The 20,018-nt window shown below is 48.6% G+C and overlaps 1 protein-coding gene across 1 annotated transcript in view; it reads left to right on the top strand.

The window, feature by feature from the left end:
* The window catches only part of FBN3 (fibrillin 3), a 262,268-nt gene that overhangs the window by 61,900 nt on the left and 180,350 nt on the right, over positions 1-20,018 (top strand). The window lies entirely within an intron of this gene.

The raw sequence follows: 20,018 nt of genomic DNA, 5'->3' as shown, positions 1-20,018 counted from the left end.
CATTGATTTCAGTTGCGAGTGCTCACCTCTCAGGGCTGCAATTCTAACTCCAGTTGTTCTCTTTTGGGCACCCAAAAAGTAAGAAATGCTTTCCGTGATCCACTATGAAAATGTCGTGTTTAATTTTTCGCCATTGGCACATGGGAGTTCAGTGTCAGAGGCTGGCATAAAATCTAGTTCTTCTGGGCGGGGGTATCAAGTTGCCATCACCAAAGCCACTGGCATACACTTATTTAATGGCACAGTGGGCCCTAATCTCCATTCCCACCAGTCATGCCTCCTGCCATTCTACACATGCATGGCAGGAGGTCCAATTTTGGGATTGGGGGTCAGATCCAGATTGCATTATAATAATTCTGGGCTCCCCCTGCAGTGGCAAATTGAAAGCCAGGTGCCAAAACCTCACACACAGAGTGGACAATTGGATGATTGTCAGCTCTGGCTGGGCAGTCCCAGGTCTGGTTCACCCAGGGCTGTTAGAGCAGACAATCAGCTAGGAAGGGCAGACAGTGAGACCTGGTGCTGTCTGGGCTGGTGCTCACTATCAGCTGATTGTTAAAACCCTATGCCTGGCAGCTATGGCTGGACTGCTGGGCACAGGGTTTGAAGTCCCAAGTGGGGGAAGCCCTTGTCCAGAAGCCCTGCCAAAGCTGCCAGGTGCAGGTCAAAAGTCCCTGGTGGGGGATGTCCTTTGGCTTCCCTTTCACCCAGGTCTGACAATCAGCTGATTGTCAGTCGTCAGGGCCGTTCCAGACCCTGGTGCAATCTGGGCCCTGGGATCAGGAGTCAGCTGATTGTTGGCCCCAGCCACATGTTAAATTTAGGTGTGTGGCAGGAGGCTGTTGGTGCCTGCCACTTTAAGACCTGGGGTCAAGCAGCCAGCAGGTGCTTAATTACGGCGGCCCTTTTGGAGCTCTGGCCGCCCATATGAACAGGGCAGTTCACTGCTGGCAGCCCAGGTAGCAACATTGCCTGGCTGTGAGATTTCTAGGCACAGCCTGGAGGTAAGAGAGGAGCTGTAGGGGATGGTCTGGAGGCTCCTAGTCCTGGGCGTGACCTAAAACTGTGCCCTGCCAGGAGTGGGTGGCCTGGTGGGGCTCCCAGTGGTGCAGGAGCCCCCAGGAAATGTCAGGCCAGTTACCACGCCAGTGAAAGGTGGGTCGGGGTGCCTTAACCCCAGCTCCCACAACCAGGTGGGTTAACCCTGAGTAGGGGCAAAAGGTAGACCCCAGGAGTGAGAGTGGGGCTAGAGGCTCAGAGGCCTGACAAAGAGTACCGTTGACTGGCCTGGGCTGGGGCCAGGACCAGAGTGGTCAAAATTGTTCTGTATTATATGTGGAACATTTTTTGTCTCATTTCCCACTTTATGGTGCCTGAAGTGAGTGCACATGTAGCACCCTTCCTATTTATGTCATGATTTACACTTTAATTGAGGCATAAACATGATGTGTAGAGGAGGCCCAGGACACAATCCTTCTGTTCCTCTGGACCAGAGCCTCATTTGTGGCACAAGGTCCACTTACTGTAACAAATGAGGCAGGGTCCTACCTACGACAACCTCATTCGCTGCACGGTCTCATCTGCGCTAAGGGAGCACTTTCCCTGCTGTGTTATTTGTGAGGCAGAGCTTTCTGAGGAAGGGGAGTTGATGCAATCTAAGCTTACAAAACATAAAAAATTCAAGTTCTGGTAATTAAAAAATGATTTTGTTTTCACAAAACAACTAACCTTTTTATAGTTTAGACTTTTTCTTTTAAAAACTTGCAAGTTTTCACCAAAGTGCAGTTAGCGGCCGTGTGTCTGGTATATTTTGCAAAGTTAATAAAATCCTAGGACCACCTCTTCCTTTATGGCAAATCAGGTCCATTTCATTATAGTCAGTAGTTCTCGATGATTTATATCCTGTTATATTCCCAGCAGCTCCCAATGGCTTACATCTGGTCATTCTCGGGTTTTATAAGTTATTTTGTTATTGTAAGCCACTCTGCACTTTTGTTGGGAAGGGTGGCATATAAAATCAAATAAATAAATCCAACTGAGGATATGGCACTTAGTGCCATGTAGCTTTGTTTTAGCTTCCGTGACCAGTATGTACTGAGAAGTTGGATCAGATTGTGTTAGAGCAAACTGGTTCTGCTCTGACAGTGGAATTCCTTTCCTTCTGTTGGCTTTAAGGAGCACCTAATGACATTCGCCTCCAGCAGAATATTTGATAAGGTCAAAGCAGCACAGAACAGAAATGAAACTGAAACACTTAACCAAACAGATGTGCAAACTCAAAGGATTTGCATCAAAGACCTCTGGAAATGTTTCTTCTTTCTGGCTGCTTACTTTCCTGAGACTGAGGTTGCTCTAACTCCCTGCTCGGGGTTTGGCTTGTTCCTGTCTCTAATGGCTTTTTCCAACTTTGGGATTTTTGGCAATCTACTTTAGAGGGTGAGACAGGAATAACAGTTGGTTTCCGGTAGCCCGGGCAGTCAATCAGTCCTGCTTGAGGAGCAGCCAGCAAAAACATGCAGAGCTCAGAATAGTTGTGCAGTGTTCTGTACAGGTTACAAGTATCTACTGAACTTCATGGTGCAGGTGCCCTTTAAAAAGGCCTCTGGCATTATTAAAGCCTCATTTTTATTGGATACAGAGGATTGAATGCTCTTTTAAGATAAGGTGACCATTTGTCTTGGTTTCACCAGGACAGACCCGTTTTTAAACGCATGTCCTGGCAGAGTGTGGAAAACGGGGCTGGGGAGTGAAGTATCCTGTTTTGAGTTTCAGGAAATACAGTGGTCCTGTTTTAACAGCCTCCATGTACATATAGGCTAGGGACAGAAGTTGCACATAAACCAGTTTAAGTAATCAGAAACTGGTTTAAACCTGTAACAGAACATAAGCTCAGTACACATAAATCAGTTTCAAAATGGCCGAAACTGATTTAAGATAAAACCTGGTTGAATGTAGTATCAGACCTACCTGATTTGGGTCAAACAAGTTTATAGAACTTCTGTCCCAGACCCCTTCCTGGTTTAAGTTAAATCCGAGTCCCCCACCATGCTTTGCAGCCGCAGGCTGTGCTCTCTGCTCCAGTGGAGCAGGGCTGGTCCCATCCACAGCTGCCAACAGGGACTTTTCCATCCCCAGCAGCCAGGAGCAGGGTGGACTTCTACACCTCCCCCCTTCTTGACCAGGGAATAGACCTAACTCCCAGCTGGGGCAGGGAAGTAAAGCCCCCACTGCCAGCTTCCTCCCTCTGCTGGGCACGGGGTGGGAATTTTCCCCCTCCAACTCCTGCCCTATCCGGGAGGGGTGGCGGGGCCCGGCCCCCGGCTGCAGTGCTGCCCAGGAGGTGCCAGGCAGCCAATTCTCTGACCCCCTGAGCCGGCTCCAGTGAAGTGGCGGCGCTAGGGGTTGTGCTCACTCCACAGCTCCTGGGATGGCAGCAGGGGTCTGGAATGGGGGTGGCAGAGGGAGGGGGAAGAGGGTGCCATTTTTCCTCCCAGTCCCCTTCCCAGCCAGCCTGCTGGCTGGGGAGCAAATACCACTGAGTGATTGGCCTGGCTTCTGACTGCAGGGAAGCCCATAGTCCCAGCTGAGCCAGAAGCCAGAGCGATCACCTGGCCATGACCCCTCCCCAGCCAGTGGGCCAGCTGAGGAGGTAGTAGGGTGGGAACAGCCCCCATTATGGGCTTCCCACCTGCCGTGCTGGGCACAACCCAGCTGGGGGTCCAGAGCTGGGTGGGGGCACCGTTCCCTCCCCCCCCCACTCTCTCCTCAGCCGGCCTGCTGGCCAAGAAGGAGGCATGGCCGGATGATCAGCTCAGCTCCTGGCTCTGGGTGTGATGGCGGGGAGGAGAACTGTCCCACTGGGGGTTCCCCTCTCCCCCCTTCCCCAACACCAGGGAGACCCCAGCTGGGGGTCCAGTGCCAGGTGGAGGGGAGGTTTTTCCCCCTCACCCCCTTCTTAGCCAGCCCAGACTGAGGAGGTGGCATGGCCCAGGGGTTTGGCTCTGGGCATGGGGAGACAGGGGAAGAGGCACCCTGCTGCGGGCTTCCCCCCTCTCCCCTTCCCCCTTTGTGGGGGAGACCCTGGCCGGGGTCTGGGGGGAAGGACAGGTTTCCCTGCTAGACCCACTCCTCAGCTGGCCAGGGGGACCAGCTCTGGGCACAGGGAGAGAGGAAGAAACACCCCACTTGGGGCTTCCCTCCCCCCACTTCCCCAGTGCTAGGGAGACTCTGGCTGGAGGTCTGGTTGCGGGGGGGGTGTCCCCATGCCCCCGCTCAGCTGATTGGAAGGGTGTGGCTGGGGAAATCACCCATCTCCCCACTGGTCACTGGCTGGGAGGTGCATTGTAGCACCATCCAGCTCCTGGTATGGGCCACTGCAGGGGTCAGGCTGCCTTTCTCTTTTGAAAATCTAATATGAGTTCACTTTCTTATCCATTCAATCTAAGCAATTTACAGAAACCTGAAAAGTTTGAATCAATTCAGTCTTGGGCTTTTTGACTGTCTGTCCCTAGCCATAGAGGCGGTATATGTTGTTTTGTTTTTCTCCTCTGTCTTCTGTTACAGCCGCAAAGTTTGGTGAGACAGAATGCTCTTTCTTGCATTATCTCGTGCTCTTTCTTACACACACATATGCACACACATCCACTCTCTCTCTCGCACACTCTCTCTTTTTTTTGGAGGACTAAAGCTATAAAGGGCAGTGTCATGACGATAGAATTACCATGAGCCACATCCTGCAAGCCCTATTGTTTGCAGACCCAAAACCTGAAATGGCTTACAAGGGTGCATCCTGCATGGAGTGTGTATAGGAGTGAGCCCCAATGTGGCTGTTTTGTTCCCTTCCTATGTTAACAGTCACCATAATTACTAAGGTTTTTACATTTATAAGAATAAATGGGGGGCAGGGGGGAGTTAAATGTGATTCTGGAAGTAAGTATGTAAATGTAATTTAAATGTAAAAAGGAAGCAAGTTTTAGCCATGCTTTAGCCAAAGACTGGAAAAAAAATCACCTTTATTTTTGTGACTGTGAAGGTTCTGAAGACATCTTGTAATGCATAAAATTCCTTAAATAAAGACAGCATTTTTATAAAGCCCTTAGAGAATTGATTTGGTCCAGATTTGTACAAGGAGACAAAATAAGCTCTCCAGCTGTGTATAGACAGGCTATTCTATGCCAAGACAAACAGAGCTTTTGCTTTGCTAAGGGATGTTATAAGTTATACTTTTCAAAGAGGTTCCTCCATGCTAATAGCTGGGTTCCCTGGGTGTGCAGCATAGTGGAGAGATTACAACTGTGAGCCTGGCATTTATTATTCCAGAGAAGGAAGACTTCCATTATTCCATGGTGAGAGACCATTTTTGTTCTATCCTCAGACACCTTAATGTCCACTTGCTGTGGACACAAATTATTAAAGATGCTTATCTATCAGATGTTTACCATTGAATGATTGTGTGGTTTCTTATTCACGTCAAACTCCAGACTGGCCCTAGTATTTGACATTTTCACAGTACCTCTTGAAAGTCTCTAGTAGTAGGCGACCCAAGAAAGCAAACTGTAGGTTTCATAGTTTCATAGTCTCATAGTAGCTAGAGTCGGAAGGGACCTAGGTAGATCATCTAGTCCGACCCCCTGCCTTGGCAGGAAAGAGCACCGGGGTCAGATGACCCCGGCAAGGTGCTCATCTAACTTCCTTTTAAAAATCCCCAGGCTAGGAGCCTGCACCACTTTCCCTGGAAGCTGGTTCCAGGCCCTAGCCGCCCTGACTGTGAAGTAGCGCCTCCTAATATCTAATCTAAACTTACCCTCTGCCAGCTTGTGACCGTTATTCCTGGTCACTCCTGGCAGCGCACGGGGGAACAGGGACTCCCCCAATACCCGCTGATCCCCCCTGACCAGTTTGTAGCAGGCCACAAGGTCCCCCCTTAACCTTCTCTTGTGGAGGCTAAACAGGTTCAGGTCCCGTAGCCTCTCCTCATAAGGCCTGCCCTGCTGACCCCTGATCATACGAGTGGCCCTCCTCTGGACTCTTTCCATATCGTCCACGTCCCTCTTGAAGTGCGGCGCCCAGAACTGGACGCAGTACTCCAGCTGCGGCCTGACCAGTGCCGCATAGAGGGGGAGGATCACCTCCCTGGACCTGCTCGAGATGCATCTGTGGATGCATGACAGGGTACGGTTGGCCTTCTTGACTGCCTCCCCCCACTGCTGGCCCATGTTCATCGTGGAGTCAATGACGACTCCAAGATCCTTTTCCGTCTCCATGCTGGCAAGAGGGGAGTTCCCCAACCTGTAAGTGTGGTGCCGGTTCTTCCTCCCCATGTGCAACACCTTGCACTTATCAGTGTTAAACCCCATCCTATTCTCATCCGCCCACCGTTGCAACCTGTCAAGGTCAGCTTGTAGCCTATTGCACCCTTCTAGTGCACCCACATCCCCCCACATCTTAGTGTCATCAGCAAACTTGAACAGGGTGCTTTCTACCCCCTCATCCAAGTCACTGATGAAGATGTTGAACAGTGCGGGCCCGAGGACCGAGCCCTGCAGAACCCCACTGCCCACGTCCTTCCAGGTCGAGAAGAACCCATCCACTACCACCCTCTGGGTGCGGCCCTCCAGCCAGTTGGCGACCCATTTGACCGTGTGGGCATCGACACCACAGTCTCCCAGCTTTTTGATGAGGACAGGGTGAGAGACAGTGTCGAAAGCCTTCCGGAAGTCCAGAAAGACTACATCCACAGCAACCCCTGCGTCTAATGATTTGGTGACCTGATCGTAAAAGGCCACCAGGTTGGTCTGACAAGACCTGCCACTGATGAACCCATGTTGGTTGCCCCTGAGCATACATTCCCCCGCAAGGCCCTCCTGGATGTGTGCCAGGATAATTTTTTCAAAGAGCTTACCCGGGATTGAGGTAAGACTAACTGGCCTGTAATTTCCCGGGTCCTCTTTTTTTCCCTTTTTGAAGATAGGGACCACATTGGCCCTCTTCCAGTCCTCCGGCACCTCGCCAGAGCACCACGAGTGCTCATAGAGCCGCGCCAGGGGTCCCGCAATGACCTCGGCCAGTTCCTGTAGAACCCTAGGGTGAAGCTCGTCCGGACCAGCGGACTTGAACACGTCCAGCCTCTCCAGAAGTACCCTAACTAACTCCTCGCTAACCCCTGGCCCAGGCGTGTTTCTCCCGGGCCCGAGGGGGGCCCAGCAGGGAGGTGGCTGAACTGGTCCCTACTTAGGAAGACAGAGGCAAAGAAATCATTAAATATGTTAGCTTTATCATCTGGCGTGATGACTAAGTTGCCCATCGTGTCCTGCAGGGGCCCCACATTACCCGGGACCCTCTTTTTACCCCCTATGTATTTGAAGAAGGACTTCTTATTGTCCTTAATCCGGGAAGCTAGTCCTATCTCCATCTCTGCCTTGGCCCTCCTGACTGCCCCCCTACATCCTCGGGCGACTGTAACATAGTCCTTCTTGGTGATGACCCCATCTCTCCATTGGGTATATGCCTCCCTTTTAGCAAGGAGACATTCCCGGATGCTCTTAGTGAGCCATGGGGGTTTATGTGCCCTCCTGCTCCCTTTGACCCTTGTTGGGATTACCTCCCTTTGGGCATGGAGGATCGTCTCCTTAAGGAGCAACCACTCACCTTCGATTTTTAGGAATTTTTTTTTTAGATATAGTGATGACTAATGTGTCTCTGAATGGTAATTTCTTGCTTTTCTCTTTCTGCTAGGGCAGTTTCTCAAATGCATCTGTTCTCTGAATTACTTCTGCAGAGAAAGAAAAGTAAAGTGGAGGCAGTGTCTTTCGTTCTGCCATTCTTGTCCCATTGAAATTTTGTGACATTTGTCAAACTTAGAAGAAGGAGGTTGAAATGAACACAGATCCTCCCTTATCCCTAGTTTTGTTTATGCAGGATAATTTTTTGGAAGTTCAGTTCAAGGACAGGGTCTGGAATCTGTTGGGGTTGTTTGCAAGAGGGACATATTTCTGCACATGTATCCAGAATGATCCCTCTGTGACACTGTGGATAAAGAAGAACTACGTCCCTTGGTATTGTGGGTAAAGAAACATTACCCATGAAGTTCCTTGGTATTTGTTCTTAAATCCTTGCTAGGATGATCTTGCTACATCTAGGTTCACTGAATAATGGTTGGCAGATGGAAGGTGAGATTCTGCTCAAATAAGCCTTGATGGCTAGGGACAGATGCTCAAAAAGCCTGAGCCAGAATTGATTCAGTCTTTGCAGGTTAGTCTAACCTGAATAGGCTGAACTGGTTTGAAACTGGACAGACATTGTTTCTGGACTGAGGAAATTCAGGCACATGCCTGCAGTGGTTTGGGCTAGAAGCCAAGGGGTGCTAGAGCAGCCCTCCCTTCCCTTCTACAGGGAGCTGAGCTGAGGAGGGCATGGCCAGGCCTTGGCAGGACTCTCTCATTAGAGAGGTCTACCTGCACGGTCCCAAGCTTTTCCCACTGCTCAAATGGCGGGAGTGTTGCCAGTCCTGAGCTAGCACTCTGAGGCAAGGGGAGGTATGCAGTGCATGCATCTGTTGATGATATGGAGCTTTTCAATCTCCCTCCCTGCTTCATCATACTGTGTGCAGCAAACTGACAGGTGAGCAAGCCAGCCAGATAACAGTCTTTATCACCCAATTAGTAAAATAATAGCCTCTCTCCACATTACTTCAGACTTCTTAAACAGTTTATGGGCTAACCTGTTTATTAGCTCCAAAAGCCCTAAGCAGTCACTTCTTTGTCTCCCTATCCCAGTGAAATTGGAGACACAGACATGCACGCACACACTTCTCGGCATTAGCTAGCATACCATGGGCTGGCTATGGTCTGTGCTGTGGCAGAGAGGAGGAAGGGATCTCTGCTTAAGCAGCAAGTGGTGAAGCTGGGTGGGGGTGGGGGAATGGGGAAGCTAGCAGACCCTGCTGTGCGTACAAGCCTGTGCCAAGCTCCAGCCAGGGAGCAGCGGGGCAGGGCCAGTCCTGCTGTGGAGCAGAGAGCCCTGGCCAGCCTAGAGAGCATGGCAGGATGCTGGGGGACTCTGATTTAACTTAAAGCAGCAAGGGGTCTGGGACAGAAATTGCATAAACCTGGTTGAATGCAGTATCAGACTTAACTGATTTGGCTCAAACCGGTTTATCTCAAACTGGTTTCAGCCATTTTCAAACCAGTTTATGTACACTGAACATTTGTTCTGTTACAGGTTTAAACCAGTTTCTAATCACTTAAACTGGTTTACGTGTCATGTCTGTTCCTAGCCTATTTGTGATAATGGCAACTGTTTCCAGGAGTCTGCTGGAGTCTGTATTTATGCTCAAGGTACAGGACTAATATCTCTCAGTGCCTTAGCCCTATCTGGGCTGATATCCACTTGATGTGCTCAATATCACTCTGCCCCAGTTTGCATCATGGTATCATTACCATTCTCCAGTAGGAACTGATAGATGATCTACAGAAGAACTGAGTAGCAGCTAGCAAAATACCTATGGCCATCTGAGGTGATTGATTCTGACATAAATGTGTAACATTTGCCAACTTTAAGCCTGAAGTGTAACCTCAAGAGAACATTGATTTTAAAGTTATCTTCATTATCACAAAGTTCTGGTGCCAAGCTTAGTGTCCCATGCTTGATAGTAATTAGGCCTGTGCACAGCAGCTAGTATTCATTTTGGATATAGGGGACAGTGATTCAATTCAGTGATTCAAACCACTGTCCCAAGCTGATTTAGCCAAATCTCTGAATCAGCCAGTCCCATCCCCGCTCAGCTCAGCAATTGCTATCCTGCCCGCCCCAGCTCTTTGGGGAAAAAAAATGCCCAGCTCACTGGGTGCTGCTGGGCAGGTGGGATGATCCCTGCTGCCCCCCACTGCATGGGGGGGCTCTGCACGAGCCTTCCACCCCCGCCCCCTCACTCCCCCAGCCCCCACATGCATGGGTGCCCTGCCTGTGCCAGCTTTGGCCCTTTAACAAAACAAAACAAAAAAACCCAGAAAAGTCCTGTACTCAAGGCGCCTGCTGGAAGGGGACAATCCCTGCTGCCCCTCGCTGCCTTTCGCCATGTGGGGGTCTCTCCACAAGCCCCCCAAGGCTGCTGCAGAAGCGGTGAGTCCTGGGGCTTTTCTTGTTTTTTTTTTTTCTCCTTAAAGAGCCAGAGCTGGCCTGGGCAGGGCACCCATGGAGGGGCTAGGGGAGCAGGGGGGGTATTGGAGGGCTCATGCAGAGCCTCCCATGCAGTGTGGGGCAGTGGGGGGCAGCAGGGATCGCCCCCTCCCTGCCCAGTAGCATCTGGTGAGCACCGGGGCTTTTCTTTAACGGGCTGGGAGCTGGGTATGAGGCAGTCATGGGGGGGGCTGGGGGAATGGGCAAGGGTTGGGGCATCTGGGGGAGTGAGGGAGGCCTGCAGGGGTCCCCCCACGGTCTCCTCCCCCAGCCCCTGCCTCCCCCACCCCTAGTATTTACCATCTCGGAGCTGACTGCAGCTTCTTGCTGCAGCCATCGGGGGCTGCCCAAATCATCCAAGGTTTCCGAATCTTTTCTGACGATTCGGAGAGCTTTGAATTGATTTGGACCTTTTAATGGGTGCCCTGATTTGATTCAGATTCAGAGATTTGGCCACCTAATCGGGCCAAATCTCTTCCGAATCAAATCACCACCCAAAGCTTCTCACAGCCCTAATAGTTGTGTTGGCTATAGCCAGCATACAGGTTATTAACATTTTTCCAGGTAATATTGCAGTACATTTTTGCTTTGCACTGTCAGGTTATATTCAGGCTGCCTGCAACATCTATTTCATAATCTCTACTTCAATTTACAGTCAAATGAAGAAATATGAATTGGAAAACAACTAACTAGCTAAGCCACTAGGAAAAGGACATGTTGATTCTAGTGGATGGCAAACTGAATGTGTGACCATGATATGATAAAATTCATGATGTTGAGACAGGGAAAGCAGAACTAAGATACTGGATTCAAAAGACCAGATTTCAGTCAGGAGAAGGGGATAGTAAGGTGACATGGGAGGAAAGATTGAACGATAAGGGCACCAAGGAAGGCCACCACAGTTTTGAATCCTAAAGGGCATGGTATTGAATGCTCAATAAGAAGAAATTTCAACATGATAGAAGCACAGAAAGAATGGTTAGAGACTAATGTGACTGTTCAAGGAGCTTCTAGGATGCCACAAAAGCAGAAGGAAAGCATACAGCCAACAGAAAGATGAGCAGGTCACAAATGAGACATACCAGGAAACAGCAAGAGTTTTCAGGGACAAAATCAGGCAAAGAAGAGTAAAAAATGAGCTCTATCTGATGAGGACAGCCAAGGACAAGAAGAGTTCTATAAATATTTTGACCACAAAAGATAGTTGAAGGAAGTTGTGGGTCTGAAGTTAAATAGCAGGCACTATTATATAGCCGTTTTTCTTAATAGCGGATGTAAAGAAGAGGGAGCCACTCAACAGGCATTTTATCTCAATCTTCTTAAATAAAAATAAGCTGCAACCAGGCAGCTAATAAGGATTATTTGGATAAGGAAAGGGACAAGCTGAGGATCAAGTTAACAAAAGAGACATCAAACAGCTCTTGATTAGTTTTAATGAATTCTAGTAAGCAGTGTCTGACTGCACCTGGTTAAAATGTAATAAGGAAAAGCGATAGCAGAAGCCTTAGCAATATTTTCAGGGAAAAGATAAGACAACCAGATACCTGAAATGTTTATACACTAATGCGAGAAGAATGGGAAATGAACACAAAGAAGTGGAGGGTCCTGGTTCAATTGAGGAATTACAATGCAATTGGAAATACGGAGATGTGGTGGAGATGCAGTATGAAGTGGAAGATAGGCCTGCTGAAAGTCTCTGGTAAAGGTCAGAAGATAAAACAGAAGGAGGAGTGTCATGGGTAGATCTGCTACAGGCCGTGAAGCTGAGAGGAAGAGGTGGACGAGGCATTTGAAATGCATGGAAGCTTCCAAATTATAGGACCTGGTTCTCATGGGGTTACTTTAATTATTGGGACATCTGCGGGAAGGAAAACACAGAATACATAAGCATTCCAGAAAATTCTTGGAAAATGTTAGGGATAACTTCTCAAAACAGATGACAGAGTAGCCTACAAGAGGGGAAGCTCGTCTTCCCTGGGAGGCAAGTCTGAGGGGAAGAGGAGCCCAGGAGAGCTGGCTTACTTTAAGAAGACCCTTTGAATGGCACAGCACCAGAAGAACAAGAAGCGCAACAAGAGCCCAGCCTGCTTGGTTAGACAGCAGTCTCTTCAATGAACTAAAATTCAAAGAGGAATCCTACAAAAAGTGGAAGTCTAGTCAGAAGAATCTGAAAGTATCACACAGGCATGCAAGCAGAATATGAGGAAGGCCAAGGCACAGCTTGGGATGCAGCTGCCAAGGGACATAAAAGAAAATAAACAGGGTTTCTACAAGTATGTCGAGAGTAAGAGCATGGCCAAAGAAACCAGGGGTCCCTTATGGCATGCGGAAAACAATGGATGATTCAAAGAAGACTGAAGAATTATAATGCCTTTTTTTCTTAAGTCTTCATAAATGGGGTCTTGGGTATGACTGAAAACTGCATCTGACTGGACGGCCTGGTGGCAATATATTGGGGCTACTCCCGGTCGGGTAGCTCCTATAAAACACCACAATGTTGCAACCTCCAGAGTAAGGTGAATGTAGGGTGCCTCAAAACCCTAGCCCCCACTGCCTTGTGGGTGTTCCTGGGTTGGAGAAAGGCTAAGGGGCATCACCCTGACAGAAATGTGGCCTTGCTGAGGCATTAGGCCGTCAGCAGCGGTTCTTACCTGTTGCTGTCTGGCAGCAGCTACAACCACTGAGGCATTGAATCTCTGGACTCAGTCTGGCTTTTAGATTCGGTCTCAGTGGTCTAAAGGGGGAATGGTCGGTCTTGGGCAGCCTCCACTCTTCCATGCTCTTGCCTAGGTATACACATCAGAGGTCTTGGTGACTAGACCTCTTAAACGTATGCCATGATCCACAGGATCGATGGTTGCCTACTACATAAATAGAGGCAGCTACCAGGTGGTGAGTGCAGGTGGCAGCGAAGATAGGGTCCTTCAAAAACAGAAGTGTCACTTGCAAATCAAGGGAAGTGATTCTTCTTCTTTATTCAGCACTGGTGAGGCCTCACCTTGACTGTTGTGCCCAGTTTCGGGCATATGCAGACAAAGTGTAAAAAGTACAGCAGACAGTAACAAAAATCATTAGACCTCTGTCCCGTGCACAGATCGGAGGCTGCGTGCCCCCCTCAGCTCCCCCGCACCACCTCTGGAGGAGCCCCTGGGCTCATGGGGCTCTTTGCGGGGATGACGCGGGGTGGGCACAGAGACCTCCGCCCCAGGCGATGCAGAACCAGGGCTGGTGCGGGACTGAGGTGTGGCATTTTCGCGGGGGCCTCCAGTGCTGGACAATGACCCCTGGCATGGGGGAAGGGACAGCTGCATGGGCATGTCCATCTCCGGTTTCTACCCCCCCACATCCTCTGGGCCCTTGCCTACCTGCTTTCCCTCCCCTCCCTGCCGGCTGTTGTGGAGGGTGGCATGCCAAGCGGCGGGAGGGCACCACCACCATGATCCATCCCCTCGCCCTCAGGCAGGGAGGCATGGGGTAGCTGCGCTGCTCCTACAGCTGAGGCACGGTCTCCGCCGCCAAACTTCCCCGGTAGCAGCACAAACTTAGGCCCTCGCAGCCACTCGCTGCCTGTGCTCTCCTGCTTTTCCTAAGCTGGCCCCACCACTAATCGAGTGCAAATACCAATTCATTGATTTTTTCCAGCAGTGGGAAAAGCAGCCGAGGCAGCTGTTGCAGGGAGGCTGGAGAAGGCAGTGGCGCCCACGGAGGGGCCCCCGCTTTTCCTCAGCTGGCCCCACTGCTGTTAAAGTCCGATTCCCAATTGATTTATTTCAAATTACTTATTTCTGATGTGTGGAGGTGAGGCGGAGAGAGCCGGAGACTGCAGGAGGAGGCGGCGCCAGCGGAGGGGCTCCCGCTTCAACTCAGCCAGCCCTGCCCTGCCAGCGCAGCCAGTTGGCGCATGTGCAGTTTGGCAAAAGCATTAGGGACGGACAGATTAAGGCTTTTATTAGATTAGAATTGTTCTGTTTGATTCCTTTTATTATATTTTATTTTGTTAAAAAGAGAGAAAGGGAAATTAAACATTTTTTAATTGTTGTTCAGTTTGAATAATCTAAAGAGTTGTTACTGTATAAAAAGCTCCTTGGCTGATCATGTCTCTGTTTCCCTGCTTAGCAAATGGAAATGCAGTACTTGGGGATTAGGCAGAGCTTTTTGTAGTAGAAGGAATCTGGCTACCTTTACACTTCATTCAGGAAACACTCCACTTTAGTGGTAAATACCTTAATAGTTAAGCACTCACAGAATCTTAGCATCATTTCCTCTCTCTAATTGACAGCTTCAGGGGTGAAAGACTAGCTGGTATGCCGTTTAATCCCAGCAGCATTTGGTAATATGAGCTCAGATTACACTGGTACCAGAGGAAAAAAATGCAGTGCAGAAAAGTTAGCTTTTTGTGGGGAAAGAACCAACATCAAGAAAAAAAGTTGAATTGGGCTTTGCAGAAATTGAAACATTTAGAAGTTTTGTCCCTGTTGTTTACCCTTTTCCTCCATGAACAGAGATTCCTTCTTAAAGTGGCAAATATTTTATTACAAAAATGTCAACATTTTATTCAGGTGATGGTGTGAAAACATGTTCTTTGTTCCAAAAGCGAAACTTAGCGAGTGCAGCATGTTGTTTATGTATAACTTGAGACGTTGTTTTTAGGACAAACTTCCCCGTTCTGCACATAATACCGTATCTCAGTGATGCAGAACCCTAGGGCAAAACCCTCGTAGTCTGACCGTGTGAAACGATTAATTTTTTTTTTAAGTGCTTTTTGGTCCCCAAAGAGAAATTGATACATTCTGGCTTTCTCTATCACTGAACTTAAAATTCGCAGAAGCAGCGCACTTAAGCGTACTATACTCCTCTGGCCAAAATGCTTCTAAAACTGCAAGTAGGGGAATGGGGCAAAATAAACACAATCATAGAAAAGTAAGGCTGGATTCAAGGCAGGATTCTCTCTATCCAAACCATCCTATGCAAGTCCTTGTCTAACCCATTCCTAAAAAGACACAATGAACCCTGCTGCACAGCTGTGAGGTGTATGGCTCAAAGACACCAAAAGCACCCGAACCTGCCACAGGTAAAGCACAGGGGTGGAGACTGTTAGTTTCTCACTGCTGCAAGTGTTGTTAACCCCTCACCCCGCTCTTACAGAGGAAGCAAAAACCTCCACCTGACCCCCTGGCCGTGGGGGGAAACGTCCTTCCTTTGATCCCAGAGATGGTGAGTGGTCTGACCTGGAGAAGAGTGGAAAGACCCTCCAAGTTTCAGTTGCAACAAGAGCACTGGTACATCCACATCTTAAACCCCAGCCTTGGCTGAAACCAGCACCAATGCTTCAGAGAGGAGCAAAAAACCTCCTGATGGTTCTAGCAACAGGAGCGGGGGAATGACTGCCTGGCCCCATGCAGCACCCGGCAAAGCCCAGGAGCATGAGAAATACCAAACACCCTCTGCTGTGTTTTACAACAAGGAACAGCAAAAAACTCTACACATCACTCCCCTAAAGGTCATTCTTTGTCCTCCCTAAACTTATCCCATCCCCTTTAATTGTCTTTAATAACTAAGCAGACTGTGGAGTTCTGCATCATTTTCCTGCTGCTGAACATTGTCCATCTCTGGGCTGCGGATATCCTCCCATGATATCCTAGTGATCTCTGAGTGGGGTCCCTTAAGCTTCCAACTGTTGCTCTTCACAGCACGCTCCAGGCATTGCTGCTCCTAGATCATCCCTGACCAGTGTTTCTCCAGCCTCTTCTTGCAAATGGCCAGGGATGGCGATTCCACGATGTCCCGAGGCAGTCTAGTCCACTGCTTCATTCTTCTAACAGTGAAAAAGGTCTTCCTGGTATGCAGCGTAAACCTACTTTGCTGCATTTCAGGCCATTGCTATGTGTTCTGCTCTCTGCAGAGATGGAGAAAAGGTGTTCTTGCTCTTATTTTTGGCAGCCCTTTAGATACCTGAAGACTGCTGTCATGCCCACTCTTAAGTGCCTTTCCTGCAAGCTGAACATGCCTATTTTTTTCAACCTTTTTTAATTTGGCTTGCCTCCTCAGCCCTTTGTCATTTGTCACCTGCCTCTGGACCCTCTCTAGGTTCTCCACTTCATTTTCAAATATGGGACCCAAAACTTCACACAGTACTCTAGATGAGACCTAACCAGTAATGAATAAAGAGAAACTAGCACCTCCTCCTGTGCTTTATACCTAATGCTTCTATTGATCAGCACAGGACTGCATATGCCTTTTGTGCAGCTGCATCACAATACAGACTCATGTTAATTTTGTAAACCCCCAAGACTCCTGGATTCTTCTCTGTAGTACTGCCATTCACAGAGTCATCACCCATTTCATATTTGTGCCGTGGTTATTCTTCCCCCGGCGTAGCATTGTGCAATTTTTAGCATTGAACTTCATCCTGTTGGCTCCAGTCCAGCTTTCCAGTCTATCAAGATCTTTCAAAATTGTGCTTCCATTCTCCACTGTTTGTAGTTCTTCCCAGTTTCATATCATTTGCAGATTGGTTCAGGAAGCGCTCTCTTCCAGCATCCAAATCTTTAATAAATTCAGTGAATAACACCAGGCCCAGGACAGACCCTGTGGGACTCCACTTGAAACCAGCTGTCATTCTGATATGGGTCCATTTGTAATTCATTTTTACTTGCAGCTATTGAGCCAGTTGTCTGTTCATCTGCAACAGAGCGGTCTGGCCCTTCACGTGGGAGCAGGCAGTCTTGTTGTAGAAACTCAGCTATAGGCTTTCGGGTTATGAGGAAGTGTCCCTAGCACAGAGGCGGGTAAAATATGACTTGTGGGCTGGATCCAGCCCACCAACCAACTGGATCTGGCTCACAGCTGCCCCCATGGCACTCTACATGGGGCTGAGCCCTGCCTGTTCCCGCTGGGGCAACCAGTGCCATGTTCCTGCCAATGCCTGCTGGCTTGGCCCCAGCCAGCATGTGCAGCCACACCAGGAACAGCTCTCCTCCCTTGTGAGTGCCGCAGGGCAGGGCAGGCGCTCACAAAGCAGGACTCGGTGAAGCGGGGGTCATTCTGCTGGTGATGGGGCAGGATGCAGTGTCAGGGGCAGTGCGGTCTTGCCGGGTCAGGTACTGGCAGCGCCTGGGTTGCAGCTGCCTGACACCAAGATCTGTCCATCCACCTGCCCACCCACCTGTCTGTCCCATTGTGGCATGTGTCTGTCTGTCTGTCCACCTGCTGGGCACGTGCTGAAATTAGTATATCAACAGTGTTCAGTGCCTTCATTTTTTTCCCTTAAATTTAAACAAGCAACATAAGGGGAATACATGCTGTCGTGTATTGTCTTTACACTTTTACAAGTATTCCAATAAAAATAATTTATTTTCATATAAAACTTCGAATTTGTTTGAATACAACATTGAAACCACATTGTGTGTTGTATTTAATTTTTTTCCCAATCAAATATTTCAGTTCAAATACTTATGGCTATTGGGATATAAAATTAACATGGGGTACTTTTTTAGTTTTGTTTACTACACATAAGTCAACTAAACATGCCAAATCAGATCACGCTCTGTTTAGGGCATTGGAAAATTTTCTGGAAAATTCAATTTTCTGGAAAACCCACATCTCTGATTGTGCCTAAATGCAGCCCTGTGATTCCAGCCTCACCTACCCATCCAGCTCCTGAGCACTGCTCCCCGCCTGCTTGCAGCCCCATAGGGCATTTTGGTGAGTTGTTGCATGGTAGGGAAGGGGGAGGGCAGTGCTGACCCAGCTCACAATAGCTCATCAAAACTCCCTGTTTGGTTCTCGGGCACAAATAATTGCCAACCCCTGCCCTAGTAGCTTAAAATCTCAGAGGAGAGAGCAGAGGGAGGCAAATAGTGAAAGAGTAATTTGTAGGCGGGAGGAAAAGTGGAACCCCAGATAAATTTATTACCAGGAAGGGACCACATTACTGTACTGAGCCAGTGCAAAGGGCCCCTCCCACTGTCTGGAGAAGGGCTGAAGGTTTGTATTTGTTGGTTTGCTTGTTGATTTGGTGCAAAGGACCGTGTTCCAGTATTAAATAACAAGGCTGATGAGCTCCTGGGGGAGCAAAGGCAGCCTGCAAGGCAGCGGGCTCACACACTTACAAAACCTTGTAATACTTTTGTCTTTTCAGCATTTTGTCCATTTGTTTATAAGGAGGTCATGTGGGACTTTATCAAAAGCCATACTGAAGCCCACATACACTGTATCTGTATCCCTCTACCCACAATTCCTGTCCTTAGCTTCCCTCGCCAGGTGTAGCTCATTTTTTACCTTTACCTCCCTGATTGTGTCCCTGAAAGTTCTTCTTTCCTGGTATACTTCTTTCATGGCTGGCCCATTTTTACATCGCCTGTATCTTTTCCTTTTCCTTTTGTGGAATCTTAAGCTCTTTTCGCAACCACATTGTTCTTCTGTCATTCTTGTGCTTTCATCATGTTGGAATAGCTTGTTGTTGGGCTCCCAGTACTGTGCCCTTTAGAAGCTTGCAATCCTCCTGGGCACCTTTATCCTTCAGTCTTTCTTCTCACGGCCCCATCACCAACTATCTCTCTGTGAAATCTGCTCAGATCTGCTGACCTTGTGCTTTCCTCATCTCAGAATCTTGAATTCTGTATCGTGATCGCATGTTCCCAAAAGTGCCAGCAGCTTCACATCTTCCACCAGTTCTTCCCTATTGATCCAGACAAGATCCAAGATAGATGATCCCCTAGTTGTAGTCTCACCTGCCTGGAACAGAAAATCATCTTCCATGAAAGTTAGAAATTTGATCAACATTTATGTGTGGCTGTATTATTCTTCCAGTAGATACCCAGAAAACTAAAGTATCCCATCAGTACCATAACTTTGGAATGATTTTCACCTCCTTGAAGAGTGCTTCATCCATCTCTTCTTCCGGACTTAGCAGTCCAAATCCCCACCATTATATCTCTGTTTACTTTTTTACCTTTTATCTCTACCCAAATACATTCCAATCTGCTACCTTCTTCCTCCTAAACTAAGGAAAAACTGTATATATTTTTGACACACAAGGTAAAGTTACCACCTTTTCTCCCAACCCTTTCCTTCCAAACCAGAGCACCCTCAGTGAGGATGACAGATTTGTCCCACCAAGTCTCTGAGATACCAGACAGATCGTGGTTCTTATCCCAGGTTGTGGCTTCCTGCTCATCTTGTTTGTTTTTCGTACTTCTCATATTTGTATACGTCAGAGGTGTCCAACCTTTTTGAATGGGGGGCTGGATCATGAACTTCAGTGGGCTAGCAAGCCATATTCAAAGACCTCCCAGGAAGCGGTATCACATTACCCCCCCAAAACAAAAGTACAGTGTTTACTTTCTCTTCCCATTGCAGCACCTCGGGCTTCAGAAAACAGCTTGGAGAGCCACATGGCAGCCCGTGGGCTGCATGTTGGACAAGCCTGGTATACATACATCAGAAGTGTTTTGCATTTTGACTTTCTCATTCACTTTTTGCATCACTTGTTGTTCTGTGGCTCCCTGGACCTTTCCCCAAGCAGAGCTGCTTCTTCCACACCTTTCCCCTCTGTGTTATTTGCTCTCTTGCTGAAAGGTTTTGTTCACCATCTCCCATGGATCCTTGTTTAAAGCCCTCCTTACTTGGTTTCATAGTTTCATAGTTTCATAGTAGCTAGAGTCGGAAGGGACCTAGGTAGATCATCTAGTCCGACCCCCTGCCTTAGCAGGAAAGAGCACCGGGGTCAGATGACCCCGGCAAGGTGCTCATCTAACTTCCTTTTAAAAATCCCCAGGCTAGGAGCCTGCACCACTTCCCCTGGAAGCTGGTTCCAGGCCCTAGCCACCCTGACTGTGAAG

The sequence above is a fragment of the Crocodylus siamensis genome, chromosome 14 (assembly GCF_052110815.1).
Source record: "Crocodylus siamensis isolate JL-2025a chromosome 14, ASM5211081v1, whole genome shotgun sequence".
In the NCBI taxonomy this organism is placed as follows: Eukaryota; Metazoa; Chordata; order Crocodylia; family Crocodylidae; genus Crocodylus; species Crocodylus siamensis.
Note: the sequence above shows the minus strand (reverse complement) of the source record. Positions and strands in the feature narration are given on the sequence as shown.